This window comes from Bombina bombina, chromosome 5 (genome assembly GCF_027579735.1).
Source record: "Bombina bombina isolate aBomBom1 chromosome 5, aBomBom1.pri, whole genome shotgun sequence".
NCBI lineage: Eukaryota > Metazoa > Chordata > Amphibia > Anura > Bombinatoridae > Bombina > Bombina bombina.
In genome coordinates, this window is record NC_069503.1 from 280,770,500 (window position 1) to 280,784,998 (window position 14,499).

Here is a 14,499-nt window from a genome sequence, read left to right on the forward strand (position 1 = left end):
AGGCCCCAAATCTTAAAAATATTTTGGCACCTAGTAAAGTAGTAAAACACAAGGCCAAACAAGAAAATCATAAATCTAAGAATAGAAGAAATTTGAATTCCCAAATAAAGGGCAGAGGAATATACAAATGTAGAGCATCCAGATGTAAAATGTGTGATCACATAGGACATGGTACTCATGTGTTTCAATCCTTTGTAGACAAAAAAACTTACAAGATCAAAAGTAGAATGACTTGTGCTTCAAAATATGTAGTTTATCTTATCTCTTGTGTTTGTGGGATTCAATATATCGGCCGAACTATTAGACGATTGAGCCATAGGTGGTCAGAGCATTATTGTAGTGTTTTAAAAAACAAGAAATCACACAGTGTTATTAAACACTGCCATAAAAATCACAAAGGGAACCCCAATTGTTACACTATAATACCCATAGAAGAAATTATACCATCCCATACATATAATAGATTTTTGAGGCTTAGGCAGTGAGAGACTTTTTGGATTCATAAACTAAAAACTTTACACCCATTAGGACTTAACCTTAATGTAGATCTGGCAGCCTTTTAGATTAATGTAGATTTGGCAGCCCTCTAGATTATATTTATTAACTAAAAGTATAAAGCTGTTATATAATCTCTCTCTGCCTATCAAAATTACCCCTATCTTATGTAATAGTATAGTATTGAATTAGCATATGAATAATCTTAATAGACCATATACAGCTGATTATAAGAAAATTCGACCAATCTTGGTACACATGCAGTTGTGGCCTAGTGGTTAGGTTGATAGTCTTTATATTATTAGGTCAGGAGTTCAAATCTGGCCATTATTGTTTATTAGTATTAATTTATACTAAATTTTATTTATAATTTTTTTAATTTTTTATCTTTTAAATTAACAATATAGATGCACAATTTTGCTATATCAGGAATATATTTAGCATATCAAACATGTCACACGAGTAAACGGAGCATTCTTAATATTCACCCACAATATCTTTTTAGTTAAAAATCTTTTAATACATTAGCACTTCAATAATCAATATTATTTATGATATTGGCTATCAGTCAATATTTATATTTAGGCACCACATTAGTATTTTAACTATTTGACCACTCTTTGCACACAGGCAGTCATGGCCTAGCGGTTAGCTTGTTAGATATTTATACTATGAGGTCGGGAGATCCAATCTAGTCAATGTTTAATACTAATATATACCACATTATATATAGTGGCTTAATACTGTCACATTAAGAGTACATTAACATAGTAAATATGTCATATGAATACATCAAGTATTCTTAATAATCATTCATAATATCTTTTTAGCAAATTATTAACATATTAGCACTATAATAATTACTAGTATCCCCTTCCAATATTGGCTTTTAGTCAATTCTTATTTTATTTTTAGCCATCACACTAGTATGTTAACCAACATGTCACACATATCTGCTATGGTCACACATAGCAATCCATCACATAATGGTACATCATTGCTTTCCTTATATGTACATCACTATAAAGGTAAATACCACTATCTGTTAGGCACAAGTACATCACATTTATACACCTTTTTTCACACACACGTTTATTTTGTATAATGCACCACTTGCACCAGTCACAGCATTGTCAAGATACATTCAGTACACTATGAACACTTGCATCAGAAGCCCGCTTATAGCCTAGTGGCTGGGTTGATGGTTTCCCAGCCACTAGGTCGTGAGTTCTAATCCGACCATTAGATGTAGTAATATGATCGATTATATGGCTTTATATATATTTTTAGTAATTATATATTTTTTTAGTATTTATTCTTGTATTTATATATAATTTGTTATTATATGATTTATATGTTTATTATAAATTTATTACTGAGAATTCATCTATTATATTTATAAATATCTGATTATTATATCGTATTTCTTTTATATTGTTATATTGTTTGTAAGACTGAAATATCTAAATATTATTGTTACAATTATTGAGATTAAAACTTGCTATCGATTCATGTTAAATTGCCCTTGTATATATAGAAAGATTTTTTTGAAGTTTGTATAAATTGTATTCATTTTTAACAAAAGTGCTATGTATCTCAGGGCGACACCCTGTAATCAGATAGTACACCTGAGCAAGGGAGGTGTGTGAATTTTCAGGGTTTTGATTGGTCCTGTCAGTCCTTTTAAGTCAGCAAGGTAGCTCTTAGAATTATGTAGCCTGATGAAACGGCATGTTAGCCGAGAAACGCGTTGCTAAGTAATTTTTATATTTTTAATAAATACTTTTATTTTGTCTACCTTGCTGGTGAATTGTTCTATTTGCCTTATTGATCCCTTGCTTGGATTAACCTCTATCGGCATATCCACCTTTATTTTCCACCACTCCTCCAACGATCCAGGAGCAGCTGTACAGGCCTCAGGGAGTCAGCCGAACGGCTCTTTAAGATTCGGCACGCCTGATATTGCACTGCTTGTGCAACTCCGTTTGTGAGTATAACTTCTCGACATCTGTTGTATGTGTATTCTGTGCCTGGGATAATCTGCACCAAGGGCGGTATCTATATTTTATGTCATAGGTATCTTTTTTCCCCACATCGTTGGTGAAGTGATTACCCAGTGAACAGCTGATTTCACCCTCTAGCGAGTCAGCCGAGCGGCTCTGAAGCTTCGGCTCACCTGTTATTGCACTGCATGTGCAAACATCTTTGTGAGTATTACTCTGAACTGTTAGTTTAGAATCATTTGTAGCCAAGGATCATCTGCACCAGAGCGCCTCTTCTTTTTTTGTTTCTATACAGAACGCAGTCATCTCTTTTTCAACATCTTTGGAGAGAGCAGCTATCGTTTGGGACATCATTTCCAGATTGGACATCACTCTATATTGGGACTTTCACTTGCATCTATGGATGTATATTTCCTAACCATATGACTGTGGTGACTATTGTTATGTATTTGTATTTATAATTATACAGTTCATATTGTTTATTTTTTGTAAGATATAAAACTTAGGATCTATCCATATTATCACTTTTTTGAAATAGCATAAATTAGGCGCACCTTATTTCTGGACACACTACTTAGATATAGTAGAGCCCCATTGTTTTTGTATACACCACAAATGGACAGATTGTCATGAAATATAGCAAGGCAACAGATTATAATGACATTTACTTCTTTTGTTCTAAACGTGCATTAAAGGGACATGAAACACATTTTTGTCTTTCATGATTTCAATAGAGCATGCAATTTTAAATAACTTTTCAATTATCTATTAAACTCTTCCGTCTAAGGTGAAGTAATATATGCAGTATGTAAAACATATGATTATATGCTGTAAAGTAATATGCTGATTGGTAGAATTACTTAACAATTTCTATAATTGTTGATATACATGACTTGAGTACTTTCTTTTACTTTTTTTCTGTCAAGATTGTAATTTGGAAAATGGTTATTGTTTGGATAAAAATGAAGACATATATAATTTTGAATAATAGGTGTACTAATGATATTAAGTTTACTGTACACGTGTTACCAATTAATTGTGGGTTGATGGACATGTAATGCATAAATGAAATGAGATTCTTTATGGTATGTCTTCTATATAAATAAATAAATAAATAAATAAATAATAAAAAAACTTTTCAATTATCTTCTATTATCTAATTTGTTTTGTTCTTTTTATATTCTTTGTTGAAAAGTATATGTACCTATTTAGGCTCAGAAGCTGCTGATTGGTGGCTAAATACAGGGAGTGCAGAATTATTAGGCAAATGAGTATTTTGACCACATCATCCTCTTTATGCATGTTGTCTTACTCCAAGCTGTATAGGCTCGAAAGCCTACTACCAATTAAGCATATTAGGTGATGTGCATCTCTGTAATGAGAAGGGGTGTGGTCTAATGACATCAACATCCTATATCAGGTGTGCATAATTATTAGGCAACTTCCTTTCCTTTGGCAAAATGGGTCAAAAGAAGGACTTGACAGGCTCAGAAAAGTCAAAAATAGTGAGATATCTTGCAGAGGGATGCAGCACTCTTAAAATTGCAAAGCTTCTGAAGCGTGATCATCGAACAATCAAGCGTTTCATTCAAAATAGTCAACAGGGTCGCAAGAAGCGTGTGGAAAAACCAAGGTGCAAAATAACTGCCCATGAACTGAGAAAAGTCAAGCGTGCAGCTGCCAAGATGCCACTTGCCACCAGTTTGGCCATATTTCAGAGCTGCAACATCACTGGAGTGCCCAAAAGCACAAGGTGTGCAATACTCAGAGACATAGCCAAGGTAAGAAAGGCTGAAAGACGACCACCACTGAACAAGACACACAAGCAGAAACGTCAAGACTGGGCCAAGAAATATCTCAAGACTGATTTTTCTAAGGTTTTATGGACTGATGAAATGAGAGTGAGTCTTGATGGGCCAGATGGATGGGCCCGTGGCTGGATTGGTAAAGGGCAGAGAGCTCCAGTCCGACTCAGACGCCAGCAAGGTGGAGATGGAGTACTGGTTTGGGCTGGTATAATCAAAGATGAGCTTGTGGGGCCTTTTCGGGTTGAGGATGGAGTCAAGCTCAACTCCCAGTCCTACTGCCAGTTTCTGGAAGACACCTTCTTCAAGCAGTGGTACAGGAAGAAGTCTGCATCCTTCAAGAAAAACATGATTTTCATGCAGGACAATGCTCCATCACACGCGTCCAAGTACTCCACAGCGTGGCTGGCAAGAAAGGGTATAAAAGAAGAAAATCTAATGACATGGCCTCCTTGTTCACCTGATCTGAACCCCATTGAGAACCTGTGGTCCATCATCAAATGTGAGATTTACAAGGAGGGAAAACAGTACACCTCTCTGAACAGTGTCTGGGAGGCTGTGGTTGCTGCTGCACGCAATGTTGATGGTGAACAGATCAAAACACTGACAGAATCCATGGATGGCAGGCTTTTGAGTGTCCTTGCAAAGAAAGGTGGCTATATTGGTCACTGATTTGTTTTTGTTTTGTTTTTGAATGTCAGAAATGTATATTTGTGAATGTTGAGATGTTATATTGGTTTCACTGGTAAAAATAAATAATTGAAATGGGTATATATTTGTTTTTTGTTAAGTTGCCTAATAATTATGCAGAGTAATAGTCACCTGCACACACAGATATCCCCCTAAAATAGCTATAACTAAAAACAAACTAAAAACTACTTCCAAAACTATTCAGCTTTGATATTAATGAGTTTTTTGGGTTCATTGAGAACATGGTTGTTGTTCAATAATAAAATTAATCCTCAAAAATACAACTTGCCTAATAATTCTGCACTCCCTGTATATGCCTCTTGTCATTGGATTTCAGCTAACTCCCAGTAATGCATTGTTGCTCTTTCAACAAAGGATACTAAAAGAATGAAGCAAATTAGCGAAGTGAATTGAAGTGAATTGAAAAGTTGTTTAAAATTGTATGCTCTGTTTGAATCATGAAAGAAAAATGTTGAGTTTCCTGTCCTTTTAAGGCAACATTACTGGAGAAATGATTAGTGATAAAATGACAAATTTTGTGTACATTTATAGTATATTATAAAAAAATATATTAGAGTGAATCGTGTAAACAGTTTGCAATATTTTAGGTCCTCAAACCATTTATTTTGTGTACAGAATACTTTGCAAAAGCTGAGTTTAACTACTGATCAGTGGTGGTTCTGCAGGGACACAGGGTACAACAACACCACTAATCTTTCAGACTGCACCACTGTTTTTCCACACAGGAAGGACAAAAAAGACCCTCCTAGTCACACCCATGATGGCCCAGTCCTGCCCATAACCGCCCAGTAACACCTCTGCACTGTCCAACTCAATCCAATGAACACAAATAGCATCACCCACGCAGACTACACCCACTGATCACTCACTGGAACTGCTAAAACAGGTACAAATCCCCAAATCTGGAATTCCAAAATCTAAACTTATTCTGTAATCAAAACTTTTTAACAAAAAATTTAAATAAAATAAAATTATCAAAAATTACCTGTGAGTCACAATCTTCTCTGTCTGTGTGGTCATTGTTTTTTTTTTGTTTTTTTAAAATGCGAATAATAGTCTATATTTATATAAAACAACAAATATTACCTTTCTGATTACAGTACTGTTCTATCTTTCTTAGCTTAGCTTGTTAGATCAGTGCAGCACTGCATGTGTGTAGTTCCCTAAATGTGCTAGTTCATAAGTGTAGAGAGAGTTATAACAACGGAGTTAGACAAAGGAGTGGACAACAGAAATAAGTACTTTTCAAATTCCAATAATTAAATGCAAACATGCTACACTTTCTAATGTCTGCATTAACCTTGTCCTCCCTTCTCCTTAAAGTCACAGCTCTTCCATTCACAAACAGCACTCAGAAAATTCATATTTCTCCTTCTCTTCTACCTTCCCCCCTCTACAACACACATGAACTTTATTCCTATCTCACATCCCTCAGCCAGCCATGCTTCACTGATCCTAAACTTAAACACTCACATAAGACACATTCTCATCTCCTTTCACTCACCATCTTTCTTCTTCTTGCAGCTGGGGATGTCACGCCTAACCCAGATCCGCCCTCTGCTTCCCTCAGATCACAAACCCAAATGACACCTCATACACCTTGCCCACGTAACCATCTAAACCTCATTAACTGCACCTCTATGAGTACACCCCAATTCACGTGTGCCCTTTGGAATGCACGCTCAGTATGCAATAAGCTTACATCTATTCACGACCTTTTTATTTCACGTTCATTTTACCTGTTAGCCCTCACTGAAATTTGGCTTTCCTCCTCTAACACAACTGCTGTAGCCTCTCTCTCCTATGGCGACCTGCACTTCAGTCACACTCCCAGGCCTGGAGACAAACAAGGAGGGAGGAGGAGTAGGAATTCTCCTGTCTCCACACAGTACCTTTCACTGCATTCCTTCACTCCCTCTCTTTCCTTCTCATCTTTTGAAGTTCACGGTATCCGCCTCTTCTCCCCTATAGCTCTTCGTGTTGCAGTTATCTATCGGCCCCCTGGCCCAGCATCACAATTTCTAGACCACTTTGAAGCCTGGTTTCCACATGTTCTCTCATCTAATGTCCCTTCTCTCATATTAGGGGACTTCAACATACCCCTTGATAAGCCTAACACGCCTGCTAACTCTAAACTTCTATCCCTTACCACCTCTTTAGGCCTGTCCCAGTGGACAACATCTCCAACAGACTGTGAAGGCAACTCCATAGACCTGGTCTTCACAAATCTCTGTGCTGTTTCCAACTCCCTTAACTTCCCCTTTCCTCTCTCTGACCACCATCTATTAACTTTCTCTCTTACTCTACCTGCTACATCTTTGCAAGCCCCCAAAAACTGCTACCTTACAGGAATTTAAATGACTTGGATCTCACAGACTTTTCCACTCAACTGAGTCCTCTGCTCTCTGACATTTCATCCCTCTTTTTGTCCAAACCTTGTGACTCTACAGTATAATTCGGCACTAAAATCAACACTTGACAAAACTGCACCCTCCACTCTTTGACGTACAGCAATCACTTGATGGCAACCATGGCACACCAAACAGACCAGATATCTTCAGCGATGCTCACGGGCTGCTGAATGACAGTGGAGGAAATCACGCACCTGTGCTGATTTCCAACCTTATAGATTCACCCTTAAGTCCTACAACTCTGCGCTCAGCCTGGCCAAACAAGTCTATTTCTCCTCCCTTGTGTCATCTCATGCATCCAACCCCAGAAAACTGTTCTCAACCTTTAACTCCCTTCTACGTCCGCCTGCCCCCCGCCCACTACCAGCCTCACTGCTCAAATTATTGCTGATCACTTCAAAAATAAAATTGACACCATTAGAAAAGAGATCTGCACCTCGCACCCCACAAACCCAGCGATCCTACCCACCCCTTCTATTAACAAAAATCTATGCTACTTCCCTCCTGTAACAGAGGAAGAAGTCTCTGCACTCCTATCCTTGGCTCATCTCACAACCTGCCCACTTGACCCTATTCCTTCACGACTTATTCCCTCTCTCTCTGTTTCACTAACCCCTACCCTAACTTATCTCTTTAACCAATCTCTCACTGATGGCAAATTTCCTGACACATTCAAGCATGCGTCAATAATACCAATCCTAAAAAAGCCCTCGCTTGACCCCTCCACGCCTTCTAACTATCGACCGTTCTCCTTACTTCCCTTTGCTTCAAAATTATTGGAACAACTAGTCTATAATCGGCTAACTCAATTTCTCACAACTAACTCCTTACTTGATCCACTACAATTTGGTTTCCGCCCTAAACACTCAACAGAAGTCACCTTCAATTTAGTGGTTATGTGTGAATTCAAACTAATGTGTGCAATAAATTAAAATATTGTTTAAAAAACTCAATTTAGCTTCTATATTGAAATATTTTTTTTAACCATGGCAATGAACTTACTGAAGTTATGGATTCTTCTTTTGTTATTTGAGTTAGCTAAAATAAAAAAGAGTTCTTTAATTTAGGGGAATATTTAAAATTCAAACGGGAGAAAAATAAAAAATAAATTCTTTCAAAAGAAATCAAAGTTAGAAGAAAATAGAGAAACATGTGTATTCGTTTCATACATGTCTGCCAAATTTAAGTAGAAGTAATGTAATAGTTATATATTTATCTACCTAAAATATATAATTTTGCTGCATAGTTGCAGCAACCACCTGTGATTTTTTTGTGTGCGTGTCAGTTTCCATAATAGTAAAAAAACAAAATGGTTTCCCACTTTTGTTTCAAAGCAATGATTATTAAAAAGAAAATAAAAATTCTTTCACTCTTTCTAATTTTGGAACAACGCCACCAATAATTAATTTGTGTAATATGCTAAGAATTGGCAGAGTAAACTTATTTCCAGTTATTACAATTCCATAACCACATAACATACCACCTGCTGCCTGTTAGTGAAGGATAACTTTTAGGCTTTCATTTATAAGCTAATATATTCGCCTATGTCTATATTTGCGCTAACTCAGCACAGGGAGCAGAGAAATTAAATTAATAATGAATGTAAAATGTGTTGAATAAACAATGCCTCCAAGCACATTATTATAGTTCCAGTAGCATTAAAATTTCCCCTGTTTAATCAGTTGCATGAATATAAAATGTCTGGCAACTTGTACCAGCTTGTCATCTGCCCACACAGAAAAAAATGATTAATTTAAAGAGAATGGATGCTACTTTAAGCACTCAGATTACTATTTTCCATTCAGCTTCTTTGATATTGGAAACTTTTCTATTTTAAAATTGTCAAACATGCAGGGAATAATACTCGTCCACTCCAAAATACAATGCATTTTGGGGTTTAATCTAGTTTTTTGCAGTCTCTGGAACTTGATTTTATAAGTAATAAACAATATGTTCCAATACATATATAATGAGGTGTTTTTTTGTTAAAAAAAAAACCCAACTTGATCTATATCAGTTTTATGCAGATTTAACTAAAGACCTGAAAACGAAAGAAATACAAATATGTCTGCAAAATAAAATGCCATATGCGTACAATAAAGAAATAAATCAAAGATAGGTATTTCAGGGACCTTGCGTATAAATCAGAATTTACATTGTAACCTAAAATGTAGGAACTTAATTATATTGTGTGAGTGGAAAATAGGAATGTGGATGTTCCTTTTCCCTTACACAACAGAAAAATGATTGCCTTTATCCACATACTAGGCTGGCCCTTGAGCTCCCCTGGGACAAGTTAAATGTAAAATGTGTGGCATGGCTTCTCAGTAATTCAATGTAATTCAGAAAAAGGAGCTTGCTGTTTTCCAGAGTTACTATCAAAAAGCAATAAAGGAATCACATTTTTGGTTTGCATCATTCTTTCCCCTTTTTTTTCTTTTTCAGGTGTTTTTGTGACCTTGTTGGTACTTTTATTTGAAACAAGATAAAAAATAATCAATAGTACTAATTGAGAACAAAATTGTTTTTTCTTTAGAGGTCAGAATACTTTAATGCCTAAACTAATAATCTATCAAAGGGAAATGAAACCCAAATCCATTCCGTCATGATTCAGAAAGGGAATACAATGTTAAACAACTTTACAATTTATTTCTATTATAACATTTGCTTCATTATCTTGGTATTTTTTGTTGAAGAAGCAGCAATGAATTACTAGGAGCTAGTTAACACATGGGGTGAGCCAATGGCATGAATGTGCAGCCAACAATAAGCAGCTCCTGAGCCTACCTAAGTATTTTTTTCAACAAACGATAACAAGCAAACAAAACAAATTATATAATAGAAGTAAATTGGAAAGTTGTTTAAAATTACTTACTCTGTCAGAATCCTGAAAGAAAGAAATAAGGTTTCATCCCCATTTAATTACTAAGCGGATAATATTGTGCATCAAATACTTTTTTTATGTGAAACATTACTTTTTGTAGGAAATACTTATTTTAAGAAAAGAACAAATTATTTATATGTTTTAGGGTGTGAATTACATCCACAAAGCAGAATCCTACCAGTTAACTTTTTTGTTTTTGAAAAGTTACCTATGGTCTGTTAACCCCTTCCTGACAATACTTGTTTTTTACATCAGAACAAAGTTCTGATGTAAACAAATAAGTAAAAAATTTGAATCATACGATCGTACATGCGATCGCATGATTTTAATGATAGGATCGGGTCAGTAGGGAGTGTCTATGATGCTAGGCACGTCCTCAAGCTCGCGATCCCAGTTAGGAAGCCATCATGGCTTCAGGACAGCAGAATGGCTAGGACGTCCATGCCGTCCTAACGGCGCTAAAGCCCAGTGCGGTTAGGATGGCAAGGAATGTCCTAAAGGCAGGAGCTTGGCCATGTCGTCAGACAAAGGTCCAGCTATTAAAAAAAATTTGAACGGTCAAGAAGTAAAATGAATCAGTTAACACGTTATGATTTGAATACATTATTTAATTTTTTATGGAATAACATATCAGCCACGTTTAAACATTTTTATAATGTATTAACATCTTATATGCTGCAATTGTTTTTCAATAGCCAAACTCCACCACTTACCTTATTTGAAGAAGCCCATATGGGCTTGAATCTGCAGGCAACAAGGCCTGAAAATATATTGCAAAATTGTTTTACTTGGTATAACTAAATATTTTATGTTTACTGTCCTTTAAAGACTAAGGGTTTGACAACTCATTTGCTTGACTATCAAATCTGCTTCATTATCTTGGTATCCTTTGTTGAAAGAGCTACAATGCACTACTGGGAGCTAGCTGAACACTTCAGATAAGCCAATGACAAGTGACATATGTGTGCAACCACCCATCAGCAGATAGCTCCCTGTAGTATATTACTGTTCCTGAGCCTACCTAGGTATGCTTTTCAACTAAGGATGCAAACTGAACAAATCAAATAAGACAATAAAAGTAAATGAGAAAAATAATTTAAAACTGCATGCTCTATCTGAATCATGAAAGTTTAATTTTGATTTTACTGTCCCTTTTTAAGTAATATATTTATATAGTACTTTTAAAGCACCAAGGTGTATTATCTTCCACTTTAAAACCTCATAAGAATTTCTAAAAAAATAAATCCATAGAATCTTTAAATTTGCGTTTTGGTAAATAAAACTACCAATAAGTTTTTTGAACTTGGATAAAATCCAATCACTATTTCTCATTCTCAAAGTAAGGTAATGAAAATAGCATGCGCTATAAATAGATTTAGTTTTTTGTAACAAAGTACAATAGAAGTAGCAGAGCAGGTGGTCTTTGTGTTTGTCATATTTCATGAGTTTAAACAAGTCAAATAAGAGCTAGGGTAAATTCGGCTACTTTTCTTAATTTGACCAAAGTTGGTTTCATTTCATGACATCTCTTTTTTGTGTGGATAAGTGGATGTTTCACTAACCTCAAATGATCAAGTTTAACCGACCTAAACCCCAGCTTTGTGGCAGGTTACAGATTTTTGGATAGACCTCCCCATTTATAAAATTCAAATATATACCCCTGCATTTTTTAAGATTTAGTACACATGGTAAATTAAAGAATAATAATGGTGTATTCAAATATAATAATAATGTCAAGTATAATAATAATAATACATTATAAATTCAATAAAATACATTTATTTTAAAATATTTAATTTTATTATGTTTTATTTATTTCATAATTGAATATTATATTGTACTTTTCATACTATCATTCTATTTTAATGTGATAAATGTATTTATGTTTTAGCTTTGTACTGTCTACTAAGCCAGTTTGAAAATAGTTTTCAAAGACTTTGCAAAGTTTAAAGCCATTTGAAACTGTGCAAAGGCTTTACAGCCAATCGGGAAAAAGTTAATGCATCTACAGACAGGTCATTGAATTTGAATCGTTTCAAAGTTAGTCCAAGTTGGTTTAATCTTTTTTTAATGTTGGATTTTTGATAATAGCTATTCTTTAGCCTAACTTTAGTTGACTGACTTTAGCTGACCTCACCCAACCTCAACCACAGCTTTGTGGATAGACCTCTATGTGTCTATGTATTGATACGAATTCTAAAGCCTAGCTTGTTTAATCTTACAACTTTGTACTAGAAAAGTAAAAATATGTTAGATTTTTTTTCACTGTGTAATACATATTTTTGCTTTTTAAATATACAATTGACCCTAACAGTATCGTTAGTACTGTAATAATTTCATATTTTGTAATAAAGGTATATTTATAATAATTAATGCTTCAAAATATGTTTGCTCATACAAATAGACATTTTGTTTCTCATTGATATGATAACAAAAACAATGTTTCTGAAAGACATTTTTTATCTCAATAATACAAAGCTGTTAGTGTTATCCTATTTTAACAACCTTGGAACATTATATCCATGATATTTATTGTAGTCCTCATTCTGAGTAAACAAATAAATAAATGAAAATAGCAAGGCCTTGCAGCAGAAACCTCTAAAGAATTTATGATTGACCTTGCTCTCCAACTTGTAATTACAAGAACATTTCTTTTCAAGTAGGTATGAGTAATAGATAAAGTGCAAGACAGTGCAGAAGCAGTTATTGCCCTGCCACTGTGAGTTGTCTAGCTGTCACACCCATCATCCTCCATAAGAGGCTGGAGAATGTCTTAAATGACTATTAAATATAGTAAAATTGTATAATCAATAAGTGTGTAAAAAACAACACTTTTTTGTATCAATTTCAAATAAGTGGGCTTTATATAATTTATAATTTCAAATAACTTCCATTATCCGTGACCCCTGTATCACATTTCAGCCATCAGCCAATCAAAAATTGCATATGCATATATATACATTTTGCACACATTCCCCAAGAGCTGGTGTTTTCAAAAAGTGTGCAAATAAAAATATTATTTACATTGTAATAATTGAAATTTAAACTGTTTTAAAACCCCATGATCTATCTTAATCATGATTTAATTTTGACTTCTCTTTAAAGTACAAGAAAGTCACATTATACATTTTGGTGCCTTATATCAGGAGTCAGCAACCTTGGACCCCAAGATGTTTTTGAACAACATTTGAAAAACTATATAATATGTCACTCACCCACTTGTAAGTTCATTATAGTTTAAATGTACGGTATGTTAAAACTTATTGCTATTGAATCTCATATATTTAAAATAATTCATATTTATTGTACAATTCTCCATAGGCAATAAAAATGTACCATAAATCTAATATATCTTTAAATTATCAAAATGTTAAAGAATTGTAGTTTAGGTAATGCAAAAAAATGCAATCATAAAAGAAATATTAGTTAAACTTGATAGCCTTTAATCACTAAAAATATGGAAAACATCAACAGCAAATATAACTGAATTATAATAAAAAATATGGCATCAAATATAACAATAATATGTTAAACATGGGTTTAAAAGGAAATAAATAAAAAAGCTAAAGATGAAAAATATTTCCTTTAGAATATAATATGCTCCTTCAGCACAACTTGACCTCTAATGTCAAAGACCCTTGTCATTTTCACAAAAAAGCACATCACTTTAAACTCACCATTATTCACAAGTTTTCCCTCATTTCCTAGGTAAATATTCAGTGTTAAATATTTATTAGGTGGAAATATTACATTCACATTTCCTAGTGTATTCAATTTCTACAAATCCATTAAGTCTTGGTGGGTGGCATGATTAGCAAACTCTCTTATTCTAGCTCTCCAGTTAATTGCAAGATGGACGGAATTTACATTTTAAACTTTCTAAATCAAACATAACCACACAGACGATAAAGTGATCTGCAAGCTAATTTAAAAAATTCCTTTAGATTCATACAAATACATTGATACATTATAATAACACTGATTTTTAAATTATGTTTATGTCAAAAGGCTGAGTTTAATAAGTGGACTCAGATGGTATTAACCATCAACATAAAAACTCATACACGTATAATTAAAATTGTAGTGCAAGGGGGCACAAATTAAAGTTAGAGGGTAGCAAATTCAGGAGAAATGTGAGGAAGCATTTTTTTACAGAAAGGGTGGTGTACTCATGGAATAAACTTACATTT